Consider the following 24,938-nt stretch of genomic DNA (forward strand, 5'->3'; position numbering starts at 1 on the left):
GAGACCCCCGGACCCCATAACACCAAATTCTCGCGCCTTTGGGCGCTCGCAAATTCATCGAAATGCATCGTAAAACTCATCTTAGCCATTCAAAATCGTAATTTTTTTCCCGGGGGAGACCCCCGGACCCCCAAAACACCAAAATCTCGCGCTTTCGGGCGCTCGCAAATTCATCAAAACTCATTTAAGCTATTCTAAATCATAATATTTTTCCCGGGGGAGGCCCCGGACCCCCCAAACACCAAAATCTCGCGCTTTCGGGCACTCGCAAAATCATCAAAATACATTGTAAAGCTCATCTCAGCAATTCTAAATTACTATATTTTCCCCCGGGGGTCACCCTCAGACCCCTAAAACACCAAAATTTCGCGCCTTCGGCGATCAAACGCTAATTTGGCCAATTTGCGTATTCTTTAATTTCCTTTTAGCGGGGGGTGGGGGGGGGGTTTACAAAATATTGAGGACCTTTGCCCCCCCCCCCCCACCCCCCATTACGTTTCATCTTCCTACGCCACTGATACATGTGCATGTAGGTGCCTAATAAATATTAAAATGGTTAGCGTTTATTCGGTAAAACTTCCATTAAGACAAATGAAATTGTAGATTTCTATATCAAAGTACATTTTTTTTCCTTTTATGCACAACCGGAAAACAATATTTTTTGACTTACATGTACATGCAAAACGCTCTATTCCCTACATCATTCAAATTCAACAACATTTTATTTCAACAATATTTAATTGAATTTTTTTTTCTCATAATCATCACTTAACAGAAACAGAAACAAAAAAATCTTTGCGATTAATTCAAATATAGGTTTTATGTTATACAAAATGATTTTATCTCTGCTGTGTCTTATCATTTACTTTCAGCGTAATATACTTAGAGTTGTCTCCCATTACCTATGTTGTGTGATGGCGCTTGACACGGAAGTGAAATTGATGAAGAGCAGACGGAATGAGGATGAAAATAATTTTGAGGACGAAAATGTCGACTACCTGGCGGTTTAGCAGGGGCTAAATTAAGAAAGGTAATTTGATGTTATTCAAAACAATATAGAGAGTGTTTTTTAGTATCAACAGGTGGTTTTGTCGTTGAATTCCAACACTTCGATTTGTCAACGATACCCACATGTTGGCATCTGCAGCATGTCAGCTTCTTTGTGGAGCTGTCAGTGACTAACGAGTGTATATGTGAGTCAGTGTCGCACTGCATGGGATTTAGATATGGTCGTCCTCAGGTGATATTCATACAGGTCAGTACACAGATAGTGGTCGACACAAATTCAAAGATTTTAATAATTTCATCATAAATTGGATCAGTTCTAAAAACATAGACTGATAGATAGTGTAGCCATGGTAGATTACATTTACAAAACTCCATTTCTAGATTGTATTATGCTATCGCATATACTGACAGTATATATAGGAATATAGTAGATGAAATAACAAGGAAGAACCCAGTCCAGGTTTCAAACTCAAAGTACACCAGGACTTCGACAATTTTAATTGCACTACTCTTTCTTATAGGCCTACTGTAGAGTTCTTACTCTTCTATACGCTAGCTGTCATTAATGTGTAAAGCTTTCTGTGATTAAGAGAAATGAAGTCACTATAGTGACCATTCCGTGGCTCAAACCTAGGACCTCTGAACACCAGCCCGGCTGGATGCTAGCCTCGATCTTATACCTAATTGAGCTAGCTACCAGCTACTGGTTAATCAATGGTTGACCCATGCCATATTATTAGGCTTTTTTAGGTCATCTGACCCGAAGGGTCAGGATGACCTATTGTCATCATGCACCGTCCGTCGTCGTGCGCCGTGCGCCGTGCGCCGTCCGCCGTCCGCCGTGCGCCGTCCGCCGTGCGCCGTGCGCCGTGCGTAAACTTTTCATTCAAACAACTTCTTCTCAATAACCGGAAGGCCCAGGGTACTCATATTTTGGCCTGTAGGTTGCTGGGATGGAGGGCTACCAAGTTTGTTCAAATGAATGACCTTGACCTTCATTCAAGGTCACAGGGGTCAAAAAGGCCAAAATCTTTAAACGACTTCTTCTCAAGAACCAGAATGCCCAGGGTACTGATATTTGGTCTGTAGGTTGCTGGGATGAAGGGCTACCAAGTTTGTTCAAATAAATGACCTTGACCTTCATTCAAGGTCACAGGGGTCAAATAGGCTAAAATTCTTTAAACAACTTCTTGTGAATAACTAAGAGGCCTAGAGACCTGATATTAGGCCTGTAGCATGCTGGGATGAAGGGCTACAAAGTTTGTTCGGATAAATGACCTTGACCTTCATTCAAGGTCACAGGGGTCAAATAGGCTAAAATTCTTTAAACAACTTCTTGTGAATAACTAAGATGCCTAGAGACCTGATATTAGGCCTGTGGCATGCTGGGATGAAGGGCTACCAAGTTTGTTCGGATAAATGACCTTGACCTTCATTCAAGGTCACAGGGGTCAAATAGGCTAAAATTCTTTAAACAACTTCTTGTGAATAACTAAGATGCCTAGAGACCTGATATTAGGCCTGTAGCATGCTGGTATGAAGGGCTACCATGTTTGTTCAAATTAATGACCTTGACCTTCATTCAAGGTCACAGGGGTCAAATAGGCTAAAATTCTTTAAACAACTTCTTGTGAATAACTAAGAGGCCTAGAGACCTGATATTAGGCCTGTGGCATGCTGGGATGAAGGGCTACCAAGTTTGTTAAAAAAATGACCTTGACCTACATTCAAGGTCACGGGGGTCAAATAGGCTAAAATCTTTAAAGGACTTCTTCTCAAGAACCAGAAGGCTCAGGGTACTGATATTAGACCTGTGACATGCTTGGATGAAGGGCTACCAAGTTTGTTCAAATGAATGACCTTAACCTTCATTCAAGGTCAAAGGGAACAAAAAGGCTAAAATCTTTAAACGACTTCTTCTCAAGAACCAGAAGGCTCAGGGTACTGATATTGGACCTGTGACATGCTGGGATGAAGGGCCACCAAGTTTGTTCAAATGAATGACCTTGACCTTCATTCAAGGTCACAGGGGTCAAAAAGGCCAAAATCTTTAAACGACTTCTTCTCAAGAACCAGAAGGCCCAGGGTAGTGGTATTTGGCCTGTAGGATGCTGGGATGAAGGGTTACCAAGTTTGTTCAAATGAATGACCTTGACCTTCATTCAAGGTCACAGGGGTCAAAAAGGCTAAAATCTTTAAACGACTTCTTCTCAAGAACCAGAAGGCTCAGGGTACTGATATTGGACCTGGTACATGCTGGGATGAAGGGCTATCAAGTTTGTTCAAATGAATGACCTTGACCTTCATTCAAGGTCACAGGCGGCAAATAGGCTAAAATCTTTAAACAACTATGTTGTACTAATAGTCAGATGACCGTTAAGGCCCATGGGCCTCTTGTTTTTTTTTAATTTTTTTTTTGCCTAATATATAGTCAGCTCGCGGTACCTCTTAAAAATGTGAAATCGTAGGCCAGATTTGGTCTACGCTACGTCAGCGGCATATTTCTAATATATCGTCCATGCAATGCCGGGAAAACGTACACATACCTTTATATTGGGATCTTATGTACTCCTTTGCCCCCATGTTACATCCCATTTATGAAATTAAACAACTGTGTACAATGAAATACTTCCGAGACCCTTCTATTTCACACATTTGTAATGGCCGCCGTATACACATTTAGTAGAGCAAACGGCAGCCAATCAACTTCGCTTCCGGTTTTATTTTTAAATATCCACGTGTAGTTGAAAGATAAACAAAATTCTACCGTGTATATGCTACATGTATATGCAACGTGAATATCGTGAAAGTTATGCGGTACCAGCAATAGTCGTGTTCAATTTGAATATTTGACAACATGTCGTGTATGTCGACCATGATTTTACTTTAAAAACTCTAACTGGCTAGCATTTTGTTTATCTTTCAACTACACGTGGTTTTTTTAAAATAAAACCGGAAGCGAAGTTGATTGGCTGCCGTTCTCTACTAAATGTGTATACGGCGGCCATTACAAATGTGTGAAATAGAAGGGTCTCGGAAGTATTTCATTGTACACAGTTGTTTAATTTCATAAATGGGATGTAACATGGGGGCAAAGGAGTACATAAGATCCCAATATAAAGGTATGTGTACGTTTTCCCGGCATTGCATGGACGATATATTAGAAATATGCCGCTGACGTAGCGTAGGCCAAATCTGGCCTACGATTTCACATTTTTAAGAGGTACCGCGAGCTGACTATATATTAGGCAAAAAAAAAAAAAAAAAAAAAGCCTAATAATATAGGCAGGTTTAGCGGACTAGCTACCAGCTACTGGTTAATCAATGGTTGACCCATGCCAGTTAAATCCCACTTCATTAAGATAACTGGTGCTTAATTGATATACATGTGCTAAATAATCATGCATCGTTGCATATGGTTTAATAGCTGCACAGGGACTTAATTATTCCCGTCTTTGCATATTAAGAGTTATACCTCCCATGTGATAATTAAGGTATTTATTGATATGTCGTTATTTTGTGAATTAATCTCACATCGTTTTCTCAAAAAAGTACGAAGTAACATTTTTTATACACATGATGTCATGGTTATTACCTATCTGCAAGGGTAGATAACTCTGTAATATGCAAAAACAGAATAATCATATACAGTGTTTTTCCTGCCTATATATTTGGGGCCGAATTTCTGCCCCATTCCCAATTGTATATCTTGTAATTTTTTTCCAAAATCTATATCTAAATTTCCCAAATCAGTGACTCTGACACACAATTTGTGTTACAAAACAAAAAGATCTTGAAATTCCAAGTCATATTTAGTATGAACATCTTAGACTGGTTCTTAAGGAAGCATAATTGTTTATTTCTACTTAATATCTTTTCCAAAATTTCCATAAACACAGTTAAATTTTTTCCCAAATTTCTACTTTATCGCTCAAATATTCCCAATTTTCACCCAGTGGCAATTTCCCAAAATACTCAGGAAAAACACTGATATAATTGCAACATATTGACACATTTTGACCCTGAACTTCTTTCTTGAGCTTGAATTACAAACTTTCAAAAGTTAATACATACTAGTACCCATATAATCACTTGGCCCTATATAAATGTTCTTCGTTTTCCAATTTTACAAACTCTGTCTGGTGTGGTCAAATAAACTTTGATTTCAACATTGTTGGTAATTCAGGAAAGTCACTTCTGTTCTTAAGCTATTATAAAGCAGCTACATGTATAGTGGCAATGTAGATATGAATTTTGTGGTAGTAGATCGAAACTCAATTTGGCTATTTATAGTGCTACCTCATGGAACCATACTGCTATAAACTGTGTAGGATTGGACACTCAGTCAAATCATATAATGACAACTGTGGAGGGTGAAGGTGTCGGTGGGAGGGGGATAGCAGCTCACCACAAGTCGAGGCATATAAGTCAGATCTTGTGTGTCACGAACATGGTACAGAACTAGCCTTCCTGATGGGCATTCCTAACTAAACGTCTAGATGATTAAAGTTAGGTTGGCAATACTAGGCTAATATAATTAATATAATTTTAAGCGAAATCTTTTCGTTGGATAATGAGATTAAACTGCTGAATTGGAAGGGGATTTTTGGAAATTATAAATTGCATTCATTTTGGAATTTGGCAATGTGATCAATATTCCCTATGATCTGACCCCAATAGTTCCCAAAAAAATGCCCTGAAAGTAAAGCTTGAAACAATTAAATCCAGTCACATCTCTCCACAATTTCTTTACAATTAAGCTTGTATTGTAAACATAATATTATTGACATATATCATTGTTATTCTTTGCTGTGATCAATAACCTTTGACCTTCATTCAAGGTTATGGGATCAAATATGTCAAAATCTTTGAACCACTTCTTCTCAACAATAAGAAGATCTAGACAAAGAGACCATGCAGGTATAAAAGGGACTAATTCACGTACCACATGATACCCAATAACATTTGTGGGGGACTATAGGAGATTTTAGAAAAGATGGCGTGACATCACAGAAAGTTTACATCCGGGTCCTCAAAGGTACAAACACAGTATGGCGACTAATAAAAACAATAACAGATACACACATCCCTGCTACACAATCGAAACTGTGACAAAAGTATACACTTTCATACTTGCTAATTCTGATTTTAAAATGGTTTCTTATTGTTTCAGAGGTTACAGACATTTATATTTTTAGCCCACCATCATCAGATGGTGGGCTATTCAAATCGCTTTTCGTCCGTGGTCCGTCCTTCTGTCCTTCCGTCCGTCCGTCCGTCCGTCCTTCCGTCCGTTAACATTTCTTGTTACCGCTATTTCTCCAAAGGGCTTAAGGGATCTTTCTCAAATTTCATATGTAGCTTCCTCTAGGGCCCTAGTTGTGCATATTGCATTTTGGGACCAATCGGTGAATAAAATGGCCGCCAGGCGGCCATCTTGGATTTTGATAGTTAAAGTTTGTTACCACTATTTCTCAGAAAGTACAGAAGGGATCTCTCTCAAATTTTATATGTAGGTTTCCCTAGGGCCCTAGTTGTGCATATTGCATTTTGGGATGGATCAGTCAACAAGATGGCCGCCAGGCAGCCATCTTTGATTTTGACAATTGAAGATTGTTACCGCTATTTCTCAGAAAGTAGTTGTACTGAAGCAATCTCTCTCAAATTTCATATGTAGGTTCCCCTAGGGCCCTAGTTGTGCATATTGCATTTTGGAACGAATCGGTCAACAAGATGGCCGCCAGGTAGCCATCTTGGATTTTGACAATTGAAGTTTGTTACTGCTATTTCTCAGAAAATTCTGAAGCAATCTCTCTCAAATTTCACATGTAGGTTCCCCTAGGGCCCTAGTTGTGCATATTGCATTTTGGGATGGATTGGTCAACAAGATGGCCACCAGGCAGCCATCTTGGATTTTGATAGTTAAAGTTTGTTACAGCTATTTCTCAAAAAGTACTGAAGGGATCTCTTTCAAATTTCATTTGTAGGTTCCCCTAGGGCCTTAGTTGTGCATAATGTATTTTGGGACGGTTCGGTCAACAAGATGGCCGCCAGGCCGCCATCTTCGATCTTGATAGTTAAAGTTTGTTACCGCTATTTCCCAGAAATAACTGAAGTGGTCTCTCTCAAATTTCATATGAAGGTTCCTCTAGGGTCCTAGTTGTACATAGGCCCTAGTTGTGCATATTGCCTTTTGGGACCGATTGGTCAATAAGATGGCCGCCAGGCAGCCATCTTGGATTTTGATAGTTAAAGTTTGTTACCGCTATTTCTCAGAAAGTACCGAAGCGATCTCTCTCAAATTTCATATGTATGTTCCCCTAGGACCTTAGTTGTGCATATTGCATTTTAGGACCGATCGGTCAACAAGATGGCCGACAGATAGCCATCTTGGATTTTGATAGTTGAAGTTTGTTACTGCTATTTCTAAAAAATGAATGAAGTGATCTGTTTCATATTTCATATATGTTGTATGTTTGAAAAAGTTTGAAAAGCAGAGAAAATTAAGATCCTTCTTTCCATAGTCAGACGTAGATCATACTTTGGTGGGCGCCAAGATCCCCCTGGGATCTCTTGTTATATTTACAATGTTTATTGCTAAATATATTTCTGTAGATGCGGTTCCGGGCCGTCATACGTACCCGTGTTTTGTTCACATCTAGACCTTATCTAAATCCATGTTTTGAAAAAGTTATGAATAGATAATTGATTTTTTGGTGTCATGTTTCTGTTATATATGAAAAAGCTGTTCACAACACTATTTAATATATCGAAATGTGGACCATATCTGGCCAGACCACGGCCGCTCGTGCATGGCTTCGTTGGTAGATCATCTCGGGCCACAGCCCATACTTGGGGAAATTAATAATAATGATACGTATGTAATTACCAACACATATCTCAATAAGTACTTGTGTTTTTCGTTCTTTACCGTGTATATCTTGTTTTAAAGGAATGCTATAAACCACTGTGTTACACGTACATGCAGATCTACATGTGTACGTACACGTATGTCTGCCGATATATCTTGAAAAATAAAATGGTGAAATCGCTCAGTTTTCATGCTGTAGAGTTTATTGTTTAATTTTCAGTCGCTTTCATTCCATGGGTTGCTGTATGAAGTCTTAAATTGAAGTGATATTAGTTTTTAATATTTTGAATACATGTTAGATTGACTACATTTAGATTTATAAATACAGATCTTAGTACTGAAATGCCGACCAGAGCACTTTGCGCAAGGCTTCGAGAATCCTAAAATACTTTAAGTTTTGTTTAAGATATCATAAAAAGTAACTATAAACTGACTCATTTGTCATATCATAAACTCAATTCCTACATTTTTGACGAAAAAGTTATCAAGAATACTTAATTTGTTGACTCTGAAAAAAGTCGAAATTCGGGATGTCGGCAGTACGTAATATGGCTGCAGTGCGCTTGGGGTAATCTACGAAAGCAAATTTTAATTTTGTCATAATCACAAATCGCAATTTTGTGTTTTACCATGAAAGACTTAGAAAACAGTAATCGCTTTTTAAAATGACAGTATGATATTTTGGGGAACTTGGAATTTAATTTGTAATTTTAAGCCGATAATGGCGATATTTGCAATATTCTGTCAATGTTTATACGGTATAATGGCGACCGTGTTTTTCTCATGGGCGGTCGAAAATGGAGTCTAAACAAAATAAAATATATGAATATCATATTTTTAGCCCACCATCATCAGATGGTGGGCTATTCAAATCGCCTTTCGTCCGTGGTCCGTGGTCCGTGGTCCGTCCGTCCGTCCTTCTGTCTGTCCTTCTGTCCGTCCGTCTGTTAACAATTCTTGTTACCGCTATTTCTCAGAAAGTACTGAAGGGATCTTTCTCAAATTTCATATGTCGGTTCCCTTAGGACCCTCGTTGTGCATATTGCATTTTGGGACCGATCGGTCAACAAGATGGCCGACAGGCGGCCATCTTTGATTTTGATAGTTAAAGTTTGTTACCGCTATTTCTCAAAAAGTGCTGAAGGGATCTTTCTCAAATTTCATATACAGGTTTCCCTAGGACCCTAGTTGTGCATATTACATTTTGGGACCGATCGATGAACAAGATGGCGGAGAGGCGGCCATCTTGGATTTTGATAGTTAAAGTTTGTTACCGCTATTTATCAAAAAGTATTGAAGGGATCTTTCTCAAATTTCATATATAGGTTCCCCTAGGGCCCTAGTTGTGCATGTTGCATTTTGGGACCGATCGGTGAACAAGATGGCCGACAGGCGGCCATCTTGTAATTTGATAGTTAAAGTTTGTTACCGCTATTTCTCAAAAAGTACTGAAGGGATCTTTCTCAAATTTCATATATAGGTTCCCCTAGGGCCCTTGTTGTGCATGTTGAATTTTGGGACCGATCGGTGAACAAGCTGGCCACCAGGCAGCCATCTTGGATTTTGATAGTTAAAGTTTGTTACCGCTATTTCTCAAAAAGTGCTGAAGGGATCTTTCTCAAATTTCATATATAGGTTCCCCTAGGGCCCTAGTTGTGCATGTTGCATTTTGGTACCGATCGTTGAACAAGATGGCCGAAAGGCGGTCATCTTGGATTTTGATAGTTAAAGTTTGTTACTGCTATTTCTCAAAAAGTACAAAAGGGATCTTTCTCAAATCTCATATGTCGGTTCCCCTAGGACCCTTGTTGTGCATATTGCATTTTGGGACCGATTGGTCAACAAGATGGCCGACAGGCAGCCATCTTGGATTTTAATGGTTAAAGTTTGTTACCACTATTTCTCAAAAAGTGCTAAAGGGATCTTTCTCAAATTTCATATACAGGCCCCCCTAGGACCCTAATTGTGCATATTGCATTTTGGTACCGATCGGTGAACAAGATGGCCGACAGGCGGTCATCTTGGATTTTGATAGTTAAAGTTTGTTACTGCTATTTCTCAAAAAGTACTGAAGGGATCTTTCTCAAATTTCATATGTCGGTTTCCCTAGGACCTTAGTTGTGCATATTGCATTTTGGGACCGACTGGTCAACAAGATGGTCGACAGGCGGCCATCTTGGATTTTAATGGTTAAAGTTTGTTACCACTATTTCTCAAAAAGGGCTGAAGGGATCTTTCTCAAATTTCATATACAGGTTCCCCTAGGACCCTAATTGTGCATATTGCATTTTGGGACCGATCGGAAACAAGATGACCGACTGACGGCCATCTTGGATTTTGATAGTTAAAGTTTGTTATCAATATTTCTCAAAAAGTACTGAAGGGAGCTTTCTCAAATTCCATGCATAGTTTCCCCTTGTACCCTAGTTGTGCATAGTACATTTAAGGACTGATCCATAATGCCTTTCGGCACTGATTGGTAAACAAGATGGCAAACCGGCCGCCATCTTAGATTTCATTGTTGAAGTTTGTTACCACTATGTCTTAGAAAGTACTATAGCGATCTGTTTCAAATTTTATATGTAGTGTGTTTGAACAAGCTTGAAAAGCAGGGAAAAGATCCCTTTTTCCATTGTCAGACATAGATCATTCTTTGGTGGGCGCCAAGATCCCTCTGGGATCTCTTGTTATATCTATAATTATTATTATTACATATTTTCTTTTACACTTTTTGAAATGAAATTAAAGCAACATTTCTCGGATTACCGTACAATTTATTACAATAAAATGTAAACAAACATTCCAAGCGGTTGTGTTTCCACTATGTTAAGTGTACAGATATACGGAGTTGTACCTTTGAGCGCCCGGATGTACCTTTGTGTGACGTCATCGCCATCTTTTCTGAAATCTCCTATTGTTTCTATTGGTTATGGAATGACGTCATAAGATGATGTCCCGCACAAACATCATTTCAGCGGGAAGATTACAAAAAGTTACGTTCTAGCTATTACCAATGGAGATATCTAGTCAAGCACAAATGATATGGGATATCATGTGGTACGGGAATTAGTCCCATTGGTCTCATAGCATGCTGATAAAGTATTATTGTTTATTATTATATATATATATTATATAAAGGACTACCAAGACTAAACTAAGATTGACCTTGACCTTCATTAAAGAATACAGTGGTCAAGCACAAGAGCATCGGTCAAAGTTATTATTTATAGTGACCAATATGAAGGACTACCAAGACTTTACAATATACATATGATTGACCTTGACCTTCATTGAAGGATACAGCGGTTAAGTACAATAATTCCTTATAAGGACTTTACTGATTTACCAAGTCATGCTACCTATGCATGATGCTACAAGCCAAACATTTGATTCCTCGGTCTTCTTCCCATGAAACCTGACTAATCCAATGTTTGCTTTTGTAGTGTACACAGGTAGCATGTAAGCAATGCATGCCCATTGAGCTGTGCAGTATCATGTATTTAAATTGAGCCCTTGTTATATTTATATACAGTATCATGTACATACATTGTTCGTTCGAGACCTTGTTATATTTATGCACTATCATGTCCATACATTGAGCCCTTGTTATATTTATATACAGTTTCATGTCCATACATTGAGCCCTTGTTATATTTGTATACAGTATCCTGTACATACATTGAGCCCTTGTTGTATTTATATACAGTATCATGTTTTTATACATTGAGCCCTTGTTATATTTATATACAGTATCATGTCCATACATTGAGCCCTTGTTATATTTATATACAGTATCATGTCCATACATTGAGCCCTTGTTATATTTATATACAGTATCATGTCCATACATTGAGCCCTTGTTATATTTATATACAGTATCATGTCCATACATTGAGCCCTTGTTATATTTATATACAGTATCATGTACATACATTGAGCCCTTGTTATATTTTATATACAGTATCATGTACATACATTGAGCCCTTGTTATATTTATATACAGTATCATGTACATACATTGAGCCCTTGTTATATTTATATAGTTCATGTATCATGTACAGTACATTGAGCCCTTGTTATATTTATATACAGTATCATGTCCATACATTGAGCCCTTGTTATATTTATATACAGTATCATGTCCATACATTGAGCCCTTGTTATATTTATATACAGTATCATGTCCATACATTGAGCCCTTGTTATATTTATATACAGTATCATGTCCATACATTGAGCCCTTGTTATATTTATATACAGTATCATGTCCATACATTGAGCCCTTGTTATATTTTTATACAGTATCATGTCCATACATTGAGCCCTTGTTATATTTATATACAGTATCATGTCCATACATTGAGCCCTTGTTATATTTTATATACAGTATCATGTCCATACATTGAGCCCTTGTTATATTTATATACAGTATCATGTCCATACATTGAGCCCTTGTTATATTTATATACAGTATCATGTCCATACATTGAGCCCTTGTTATATTTATATATACAGTATCATGTACATACATTGAGCCCTTGTTATATTTATATACAGTATCATGTACATACATTGAGCCCTTGTTATATTTATATACAGTATCATGTACATACATTGAGCCCTTGTTATATTTATATACAGTATCATGTACATACATTGAGCCCTTGTTATATTTTTATACAGTATCATGTCCATACATTGAGCCCTTGTTATATTTATATACAGTATCATGTCCATACATTGAGCCCTTGTTATATTTATATACAGTATCATGTACATACATTGAGCCCTTGTTATATTTATATACAGTATCATGTTATATTTTTATACAGTATCATGTCCATACATTGAGCCCTTGTTATATTTTTATATACAGTATCATGTCCATACATTGAGCCCTTGTTATATTTATATACAGTATCATGTACATACATTGAGCCCTTGTTTTTATACATTGAGCCCTTGTTATATTTATATACATATCATGTCCATACATTGAGCCCTTGTTACATACATTGAGCCCTTGTTATATTTATATACAGTATCATGTCCATACATTGAGCCCTTGTTATATTTATAAACAGCCCTTTATTATATCATGTACATACATTGAGCCCTTGAAACATATTTTATAATAAATCATTTGACCATACTCTGAGCCCTTGTTAAAGGGCAAATTTTTACTATACATGTCCCCAAAAAGTAGCATTGAATTTTTTCTTGGTATAATCCTTTGGATTTTTCATCATACAGTATCATGTCCAATAAACATTATTGGGAGCGGACAATCATATTTTTATAAATGAGTTATTGTAGGGGCCTGAGGGGGTGGGGCCCCCAAAGGGCAAATAATTTTAGCTTTAAAATCCATCCTCCTTACATTTGATGGATTTCATCTATATTTATGTAAAACATTATTGGGGTAGACGAGATAATCATTTATGTAAATTGTGGTCCAACCCCTAGGGGCTGATGGGTGGGGAAAATGGGCAAAGTTTTCTTAATTTTAGCTTTAAATCGCTACTAGTCCTTAGAGTTCTGCATGGATTTACCAAAATTTGTGAAAACATCATTGGGGAAGGGGAACAGAACTTGTATAAATTTTGAGCTCTGTCCAACGGGGGCAGGATTGGGGCCCCTAAATAGGGGAAATATAGAGATTTTAATCCTTTAAAATCCTACTTGTCCTACAAATTTCTGAATGGACTTTATTTAACCAAATTTGACCAGAAACATCATTGGGGGAAGGGGAACAGATTATATTGTATATAAATAATTTTGTCTGATACAGCCCTGTAGATCAGGGGGGGGGCCCCCAATAGGGGAAAATTCTTAATTTTTAAAACCATATTTAATATCAGCTATCTTGTCCTATAGGGGTTATAATTGATATTGAAAATCATATATCAACATTTTCGTAAAGATTTTGGGGTATTCCAAATGGGGCCACTTTGTTTTAATTTTCATCTCCGATCTCAATAAACAAAATTGGGCATAGGGGGGATTGCCCAACATGCAAACATTGATATCCATAGATTTTAGATGTATATCCTGAAAATTTGCCTGTCCCAAACATCCTGTTAGGGGAAGGTTTCATCATGTCATTATCATTGAAAATTGTGTTAAGGGGTTTTAATTGATGCCAGCCGAATACACATAGTAAACACTTTAGGGACATAAGTATCATGTCATACAAATTTTTAGTATTGACAAATTACAGTATCTTGAGATTTAGGTTTATCATTTACAGTCTATGATCCAATGAAAATTGGATAAGTTTTAATTGATGCCCAAACAACATGATTGAAGATTTAGCGGACCTAAGTATTTTAACACAGATTCTGACCTGTTTTAATACAACATCATCCACAATTAGCTTCATTAATGAAAAGTCTATAGGGTTTTAGATTGATTCAGAACTATGTATAATATTTTTATAAGGACCCCCATGGGGAGGATGAGCGGGGCCCCTTGGGAGCTTTGCAGAAAGGCTTTAAAAATCTGACTATCCTTATATAACTTGTCCTTAATGGGTTTACCATATTTATGATTGAAGTCAATGTTTGTTACATTTACCTTTTTCAAGGGGAACTAAACATCCATATTGACCAACAGGAGTACACTTGCCCATTTTGGATATAATTAAGTTAACCAATAGTTTTCCAATACAAATACTGTGACTTTGTTTGTTTATGCCTAAGGTAGATGACACAACTTGTATTAAGTACAGTATCATGTCCATACATTAAGAGCCCTTTGTTATATTTATATACAGTATCATGTACATACATTGAGCCCCCCCCCTTGTTATATTATATATACAGTATCATGTCCATGACATTGAGCCCTTGTTATATTATATACAGTTTTCATGTCCATAACCTTAATTGAGCCCTTGTTATATTTATATACAGTATCATGAACAAACATAGAGCCCCTTGTTTATATTTATATACAGTATGTTGTCCATACATTGAGCCCTTGTTATAATAAATACAGTATCATGTCCATACATGAGCCCTGTTATATTTATATACAGTATCATGACCATACATTGAGCCTTGTTTATATTTATATACAGTATCATGTAAGCATACATTGAGCCCTTGTTATATGTATATACAGAAACCTGTACATACATTGAGCCCTCGTTATAATTATATACAGTATGTTGTCCATAATTGAGCCCTAGTTATATTTAGCTCACCTGGCCCGAAGTGCCGGTGAGCTTATGTCCATTGCTCGGAGTCGGCTCCGTCCTCAACATTTCCTTTAAATCGCTACTTGTATCCATAGAGTTCAGCTTGGATTGTAACCAAATTTGGCCACAAACATCCTTAGGGAAAGGGGAACAGAACTTTATAAATTTTTGGCTCTGACCCCCCGGGGTCAGGACGGGCGGGGCCCAATAGGGGAAATAGAGGTTAATCCTATAAATCGCTACTTGTTCCCTTGAGTTCTGCATGGATATGTAAACCAAAATTTGACCAGAACAAATCCTGGGGAAGGGGAACTGAACTTGTATAAATTTTGGGGCTCTGACCCCCCGGGGGCAGGAGGGCTGGGGCCCAATAGGGAAATAGAGGTTAATCCTAATAAATCGCTACTTGTCCTAGAGTTCTGCATGGATTGCAAACCAAATTTGCCAGAAACATCCTTTGGAAGGGGAACAGAACCTGTATAAATTTTGGTTCTGACCCCCCGGGGGTCAGGATGAGGTGTGGGGCCCAATAGTGGACATAGAGGTAAATCCTATAAATTGCTACTTGTCCTAGAGTTCTGCATGGATTGTAACCAAATTTGACCAGAAACCATCCTTGGGGAAAGGGGAACTGAAACTTGTATAAATTTTTGGCATCTGACCCCCTGGGGGTCAGGAGGGGCGGGGCCCAATAGGGGAAATTGAGAGGTAAAATCCTATAAATCGCTACTTGTCCTAGAGTTCTTCATGATTGTAACCAAATTTAGCCACAAAACATCCTTGGGGAAGGGGAACAGAACTTGTATAAATTTTGGCTTCTGAGCCCCCCGGAAGTCCAGGGAGTGGTGGGGCCCAATGGGGGAAATAGAGGTTAATCCTATAAATCGCTACTTGTCCTAGAGTTCTGCATTGATTGTACCAATTTGGGCCAGAAACATCCTTGGGGAAGTGGAACAGATATTTGTAAAAATTTTGGCTCTGACTCCCCCAGGGGCAGGAGGGCCGGAGCCCAATAGTGGGAAAAAGAGTTAAATCCGTATAAGCCGCTACTAGTCAAGAGATTTCTGCTATGGATTGTAACCAAATTTGGCCACAAACCTCCTTGTGGGAAGGGTAACGAGAACTTGTATAAATTTTGGCCACTGACCCTCCCCCGGGGGCAGGATGGGTCCGGGGCCCAATATTGGGAAATAGAGGAAAAATCTGAAAAATCGATACTTGTCCTAGAGTTTCTGCCATGATATGTAAACCAAATTTGGCCAGAAACCATCCTTGGGGATATGGGAACAGAACATTGTATAAATTTGCTCTGACACCCCCGGGTCCAGGAGGGATCGGTGCCCCAATAGGGAGACAAATGAGGTAATCCTATAAATCGCTACTTGTCCAAGAGTTCTTCATGGATTAGTAACCAAATTATAGCCCGAAAACATCCTTATGGGAATAGGGGAACTGAACATGAAATAAATTTTGGCTCTGACCCCCCCTGGGGCAGGCGGGGTCTGGCCCAACAGGTGGACATAGGTGTCTATCCTATAAAATCTCTACTTGTCCTAGATTTCTTCATTGATTGTAACCAAAATTGCCCCCCCCCTAACACAAAACTTCCTTGGTGGAAGGGGAAACTGTAACATGTACAAATTTTGGCTACTGGACCCCCCGGGGTCAGGAGCGTGCGGGCCCAATGTGGACAAAGATGTTATATCCTATAAAATCGCTATCTTGTCCTAGAGGTTCTGCAATTGATAGTGTAACCATATTATGGCCAGAAACATCCTTGGTGGAAAGGGAACAGAATATAGTACAAATGTTTGGCATCCGAGTATGACGCCCCGTTCGGTCGGTGTCTGACACACTAGGAGCGGTGGAGCCCACTGGGGGAAAGGAGGTTAATCCTATAAGCCGCTATCTTGTCCTACTAGTTTTCGGCATTGATTGTAACCAAAATTAGGCCATGAAAACCCAACCATTGGGGAAGGGGAACAGAACATGAGTAAATTTTTGGCTCTGACTCCACCCGGGGTCAGTAGGGTCCGGAGCCCAATAGTGGGAAAAAGAAGATGTAAAATCCCAATAAGCGCGCTACGTGAGCTAAGATTTCAGCATGTTATTGAAACCGAATGGCCCAGAAACATCCTTTGGAGGAAGGTGAACAGAACTGGTGTAATTTTGGGCACTGACTCCCCCCGGGGCAAGGAGGGACGGGGCCCAATATGGGTAAAAAGATGAAGAATCCTGATAAGCCGCTACATTTCCTAGAGTTTCTGGCATTGATGTGTAACCACATTTGGCCAGAAACATCCTTGGTGAAGGTGTAACAGAAAATTGTTAGTAAATTTTTGGCTCTGACGTCCCCCGGGTGCATGAGGGTCCGGGGCCCAATAAGGGAATATGCGGTAAAACTGGATAAATCGCTACTTTTTTCCAAGAGTTCTGCATTGATTGTACCTCAAGATTGTGTCCTAGATACAAATCACATGTTGGGTGACAGGGGATACAGAAATTGTGTACAATTCTTGGTGCTCATGACTCTCTCGGGGCAAGGAGGGTCGACCGGGCCCAATATGGGGAAATAGCGGAAAATCTGATAAACATCGCGTACTTTTTCCTAGAGTGTCTGCATGATTTGAAACCAAATATATGTACCACAAAACATCCCTGTTGATGCAAGGGGAACCAGAACTTTGTAATTTTGGCACTGACTCCCTCGGGCCCAAAATTGTCTGGGCCCAATAAAGGGGATATAGAGGTAATTCCAATAACATTTGCTAACTACGTCCAAATGAGTTCTGCTTGGATTGTATATATAACCAAATTTGACAACACACATCCATGGGGAAAGGGGAATAGAGTAAAACAGATGATTGTATAAAGGAGGGCAAGAACCAATGTGGGAAATAGAGAGTAAATCCCTATAAATCGCTACTCGTCCTATGTATTCTGCTTGGAACAAATTTTAAACCAATTTTGGCAAAAACATCCTTGGGGTTTAACAGAATTTTATAAATTTTTGGCTTTGACCCCCTGGAATCGAAAGAGTTGGGGCCAATTAGGGGAATTAGAGGTAAATATTCAAATTCCTATCAGAAAGAAAACAATGAACCTGTATTCAGAACTTTACTAGGCCATTACAAACCAGGATAGAGCAATACAGCCCTCTGGGCCTCTGTTTTATACAGTATCATGTACATACAAAGAGTCCCTTGTTTTAATACCATTGAGCCCATGTTATATTATATACCAGTAACATGTCCATAATTGATCCCTTAGCAATATATAACATGTATACCAGTATCAGTACCTCACATTGATTCCCTTGTTATAATACAATGCTGCCCTTGTTATATTTTATATACAGTATCAGTCCAAACATATGAGCCCTATGTTATATTTTATATACCGTATCATGTCCATACATTGATTCTCCTAGTTATAATACCTTTGAGCCCTTTGATATATTTTATATACAGTACATGTCCATACATTGATCCCTTTGTTAATATGATACATTGACCCTCGAAGTATATTTTATATACGTATCATACCATACATTGAGTGCCCTTGTTATAATTTATATACAGTATGCATTCCAACATTGAGGCCCATTGTTATAATACATAGAAGCCCTTTGATATATTTACATTGAGTAACATGTCCAATACATATTTGATCCCTTGTTATAAAGTACAGTTGATCTATGTCCATATTTAAATTCGGTATCATGGTCCATACATTTGGAGACCACCCTTGTTATAAAACATTGAGCCCCTTGTTATATTTATGTATAGTATCATTCCGGTACATTGAGTCCTTGTTATATATACATGTTATACAGTATCTGTACGGTTGATTGATCCTTGTTATAATACATTAAGCCCTTGTTATATTTTATACAGTAGCATGTCCCATGACATTGAGCCCTTGTTATTATATACAGTATACATATCATGTAACATACATTAATCCCTTGTTATTAAATACATAGAGCCTAGTTATATTTATATACAGTATCAAGTCCCCATACATTGAGCCCTTACGAGTATCTAGCATGTAATACAGTACATGTACATACATTGATCCGTTGTTATAATACATTAAGCCCTTGTTTATATTTATATACAGTAACATGACATACATGACCCTTGTTATATTATACATTGAGCCCGTTGTTACTATTTATATTACAGTATCATGTCCATACCTTGATCTTTTATAATAACACATTAATCAAGTAACATACATTGATCCCTGTTATAAAATTACATTGAGCCCTTGTTAATAAAATTATAAACAAGAATCATGTCCATCCATATAGAGCCTTTTATATTTTAAATACAGTAACAAGTACATACAAAGAGCCCTTGTTATATTAATATATAGTATCATGTCCATACGTTGAGCCCTTGTTATATATAAACAGTATCATCGTACGTTACATTGAACCCTTGTTACTATTACATTGAGCCCTTGTTATATTTATATACCAGTATCAATTGTCCATAACATTGAGCCCTTGTGTATATATAGCAAGTATATATCAGTATCCATGGTACAATACATTGATATCCTTGTTATAATAACATTGAGGCCCTATGTAAAATTTATATCCAGTATCATGTCCATACATTAGAGCCCATGGTTATATTATACAATTAAACCGTATCATGGCCATATCATTGATCCCATGTTTATAAATACATTAACCCTTGTTATATTTGTATACAAGTAGCATGTACCCACATTGAACCCTTGTATATACTAAACAATTGAGCCCTTAGTTATATTTAATAAACATGTAATCATGTAACATACATTGACCTCCTTGTTATATATATAAACAGTATCATGTACATCAATGATCCCATTGTTATAATACATTTGAGCCCATGTTATATTTTATATCTATACATGTATCTTGTCCATACATTGACCCCTTGTTATATTTTATCTACAGTAATCATGTACATACATTGATCCCTTGTTAAATATATATATAGTATCAAGTTACAAACAATGTGAGCCCATTGTTATATACATGAAAAAGTTTGTCCATGACATTGAGCCCTTGTTATATTTATATACAGTATCATGTCCAACATTTGAGGCCTTGTAATATTTATCTACAGTGGTCAAGTCCAATACATTAGCCCATGTTAATATTAATATACAGTATGTTGTCCATACATTGAAGCCCTTGTTATATTTAATAAACAGTATCATGCCATTACCATTGAAGCCCTTGTTATATTTATATACTGTTATCATAGTACAGTACATTGAGCCCTTGTTATAATTATATACAGTAACATGTACAATACATTGAGCCCTTGTTTAATATACAGTAAATCATAAATCGCTAGCCCTTGTCCATATTGAGCCCTTTATTTCTGTATCATGTAACCAAATTTGAGCCCAAATATCCTTGGGGGAAGGGGAACATTGAACTTGTATAAATTTTGGCTCTGACCCCCCAGGGGGCAGTATCATGTCCATACATTGGCCCGGGTTATATAGGGGAAAATAGAGGTAAATCCTTTAAATCGCTACTTACTTGTCATAGAGTTCTGCATGGAATTGTAACCAAATTTGGCCACAAACATCCTTGGGGGAAGGGGAACAGAAAATATTGAACTTGTATAAATTTTGGCTCTGACCCCCCCGGGGGGCAGGAGGGGCGGGGCCCAATAGGGGAAATAGAGGTAAATCCTATAAATCGCTACTTGTCCTAGAGTTCTGCATGGATTGTAACCAAATTTGGCCACAAACATCCTTGGGGAAGGGGAACAGAACTTGTATAAATTTTGGCTCTGACCCCCCGGGGGCAGGAGGGGGGGCCCAATAGGGGAAATAGAGGTTAAATCCTATAAATCGCTACATACTTGTCCTAGAGTTCTGCATGGATTTGTAACCAAATTTGGCCACAAACATCCTTGGGGAAGGGGAACAGAACTTGTATAAATTTTGGCTCTCCCCCCCCCCGGGGCAGGAGGGGCGGGGCCCAATAGGGGAAATAGAGGTAAATCCTATAAAATCGCTACTTGTCCTAGAGCATGCATGGATGGATTGTAACCAAATTTGGCCAGAAACATCCTTGGGGGAAGGGGAACAGAACTTGTATAAATTTTTGGCTCTGACCCCCCGGGGGCAGGAGGGGCGGGGCCCAATAGGGGAAATAGAGGTTAATCCTATAAATTGTGCTACTTGTCCTAGAGTTCTGCATGGATTGTAACCAAATTTGGCCCAGAAACATCCTTGGGGGGAAAGGGAACTGAACTTGTATACATAGTTGCCTCTGCTCTGACCCCCTGTAATCAAACCCAGGAGAGGGGCGGGTGCCCAATGGTGGGTAAATAGAGGTTAATCCTATAAATCGCACAGTAGTCCAAGAGTTTCTGCATTTTGATTGTAACCAAATTTGGCCAAAACATCCTTGGGGAAGGGAACAGATATTGTACTACATTTTTGGCTCTGCCTCCCCAGGGGCATGATGGCCGGAGCCAATAGGGGAAAAAAGAGGTACAACCTATAAGCCGCTACTAGTCATAGAGTTCCTAGCATGGATTATAACCAAAGTTGGACCCACTCTAAAACAACAAAAACCCATCCTTGGGGGAAGGTGAACCCGAACTTGTATACATTTTGCTCTGACGCCCCCAGGGGCAGGAGGGTCGGGGCCCAATAGGGGAAATAGAAGGTAAATCTGGGGGGGATAATCGCTACTTGTGTCCAATAGTTCAGCATTGTTTGTAACCAAATTTTGACCAGAAACATCCTTGGGTGAAAGGGAACAGAACCTTGTATAAATTTTGGCTCTGACCCCTCCCGGGGGCAGGAGGGGCGGCACCAATAGGTGAAAAAGAGGTAAAATCCTATATTAAATTAAGTCGCAACTTGGTCCTAGAGTTCTGCATGGATTGAAACCAAATTTTGGCCAGAAACCATCCTAGGGGAAAGGGTAAACAGAACTTGTAATAAATTTTGGCTCTGACCCCCCGGGGTCAGGAGGGCGGGGGCCCAATAGTGGGAAATAGAGGTACAATCCTATAAAATCGCTACTTGTCCTAGAGTTCTGCCATGGATTGTCAACCAAATTTTGGCCAGAAACATCCCTTGGGGGAAGGGAACAGAACCTGTCATATAAATTTTGGCTCTGATCCCCCCGGGTCCAGGAGGGGGGGGGCCCAATAGCTAATCAGGGGAAATAGAGGTTAATCCTATAAATCGCTAACTTGTCCTATAGTATCTGCAATGGAGGATTGTAACCCAAATTTGGCCAGAAACATCCTTGGGGGAAGGGGGGGTGGGGAAACAGAAACTTGTATAAATTTTGGGCTCTGACCCCCCTGGGGCAGGCAGGGGACACGGGGGCCCAATAGGGGGAAATAGAGGTAAATCCTATAAAATCGCTACTTGTCCTAGAGTTCTGCATGGATTGTAACCAAATTTGAGCCAGAAAACACAGGCACATCCTTGGGGGAAGGAGGAAACTGAACCATGTAAAATTTTGGCTCTAGACCCCCCAGGGGGCAGGAGGGGCGGGGCCCAATAGGGGAAATAGAGGTATATCCTATAAATCGCTACTTGTCCTAGAGACATTTCTGCATTGGATTGGTAACCAAAATTTGCCACAAAACATCCTTGGGGAAGGGGAACAAGAACTTGTATAAATTTTGGCTCTTGACCCCCTGGGGGGCAGAGGGGGCGGGGGTGCCCAATAGGGGGAAACTAGAGGTTAATCCAATAAATGCGGCTCGTCTTGAACCTCTGAGTTAAGCCTCGTATCTGGCAACCCATTGCTTGGCTCCAATATGGGTAAACCAGAAAAAAGAGGGTCATCTTTTTAGCGAACCATCCATTGGGGAAGAGGGTTAACAGTAAACTTTGTGATACTAATCTTTTGGCTCTGACACCCCGGGGGTCAGGAAGGGGCCTGAGTACCCAATATTGGAAAAAGTCAGGATAAATCCTATAAATCGCTACTTGTCCTAGAGTTCTGCATTGATTGTAACCAAATTTGGCCAGAAACATCCTTGGGTGAAGTGGAACCAGAACCGTCATAAATTTTGGCTCTGACTCCCCGGGGGCAGGAGGGGGTCGGCCCAATATGGAAAAAAATAGAGGGTAAATCCTATCTGAATTTAAATCCTCTACTTGTCCTAGAGTTCTGCATAGGATTGTAACCAAATTTTTGGCCAGAAACATCCTTGGGTGAAGGGGAACAGAACCATTGTATAAATTTGGCTCTGACCCCCCGGGGGCAGGAGGGGAATGGGGACCCAATAGGGAACAAAGAGGTAAATCCTATAAAATCGCTACTTGTCCTAGAGTTCTGCATGGATGTAACCAAATTTTGGCCAGAAACATCCTTGGGGGAAAGGGGAAACAGAACTTTGTATGAAAAATTTTGCTCTGACCCACCCGGGGGCAGGAGGGGCGGGGCCCAATGGGGGGTGGGAAATAGAGGTAAATCCTTATAAATCGCTACTTTGTCCTAGAGTTCTGCATGGATTGTAACCAAAATTGACCACAACAACATCCTTGGGGGGAAGGTGGAACAAGAACTGTATATAGTTTTTGGTTGGTCTGACCCCCTGAGTGGGCAGGAGATGTGGGGCCCAATAGGGGAAATAGAGGTAAATCCTAATAAATCGCTACTAGTCATAGAGTTCTGCATGGATTTGTAACCAAATTTGGCCAGAAACATCCTTGGGGGAAGGGGAACAGAACTTGTTATAAATTTTTGGTTCCGACCTAACCCAGGAGTCAGGCAAGGGTCGGGGCCCAATAAGGTTAACATAGAGGTATATCCAATAAATCGCTTACTTGTCCATTAGAGTCTGCATTGAATTGTAAAACAAAAAATGTGCCACAAACATCCTTGGGAGAAGGGTGGAACTGTAACTTTATAAATTTTGGCTCCTCGACCCTCCTGGGGGCAGTAGGAGGCGGGCGGGGCCACCAATAGTCGGTAAAATAGTGGGTTAATCCTATAAAATCGCATACTTGTCTCCCTAAGAGTTCTGCATTGAGATGTATCCAAAATTTGGCCGAAAAACATCCTTTGTGGGGAAGGGAAAACAGAACTTGTATAAATTTTGGCTCGGACCCCCTCGGGGGCAGGGAGGGGGCTGGCCCAATAGGGGAAAATAGAGGAGTAAGATCCTAATTTTTTAAGCCGCTACTTGTCCTGTGAGGGGGGGGGGGGGGGGGGGGGGGGGGGAGGTTTCTGCATGGGAGTGTGTCACCAGAATTTGGCCACAAACATCCGTTGGGCGGGGAAGGAACTGAACCTGTATAAAATTTGGTGGCTCGTGACTCAGGGGGGGGCGGGCCCGCGGGGCTGGAGGGCGGGCCAAGGAGTGGAGGGAAAATAAAGGTTAATCCTATAGGGAGAAAGGCTAATTGTCATAGAGTGTCGGAATGGATGGTAACATAATGTGGGGGGACCAGAATATATGACTAGGGGCGGAATGGGAAAAGTAATTGTAGTAATGGGTTTTAGGATATGTACGGAGGGGGGGCGGCCGGGGGGGGGATGTGGGCGGGAAGGTTTGAGGAAAATAGAGTTGTATTATGAGAATTCGATTATATTGTCCTAGAGCTCTCTGCATGGAAATGTACCAAAACTTGGCCTACAAACATCCTTGGGGGATGGGGAAAGAAACTTGTATAAATTTGGCTCTCTGCTTAGACCCCCCGGGGGCAGGAGGGGCGGGGCCCAAATAGAGGAATTAGAGGTTATTTCTTTAATTCGCTACTAGTCACAGAGTTCTGAATGGAATGAAACCAAATTTGGCCACAAAATCTTTGGGGGAAGAGGAACAGAAACTTGTATAACTTTTGGCTCTGGTCCCTGGG

The 24,938-nt window shown here is 39.6% G+C and overlaps 1 protein-coding gene across 1 annotated transcript in view; it reads left to right on the plus strand.

The window, feature by feature from the left end:
- The first annotated feature begins 902 nt into the window (after positions 1–902).
- The window catches only part of LOC138335117 (uncharacterized), a 79,619-nt gene continuing 55,583 nt past the window's right edge, over positions 903–24,938 (plus strand). The window contains exon 1 of the mRNA XM_069284044.1: positions 903–1,030. The gene's annotated coding sequence lies outside the window, so the exon portion shown is untranslated. The remainder of the gene's footprint in view (positions 1,031–24,938) is intronic.

This window comes from Argopecten irradians, chromosome 11 (genome assembly GCF_041381155.1).
Source record: "Argopecten irradians isolate NY chromosome 11, Ai_NY, whole genome shotgun sequence".
NCBI classification, from domain to species: Eukaryota; Metazoa; Mollusca; class Bivalvia; order Pectinida; family Pectinidae; genus Argopecten; species Argopecten irradians.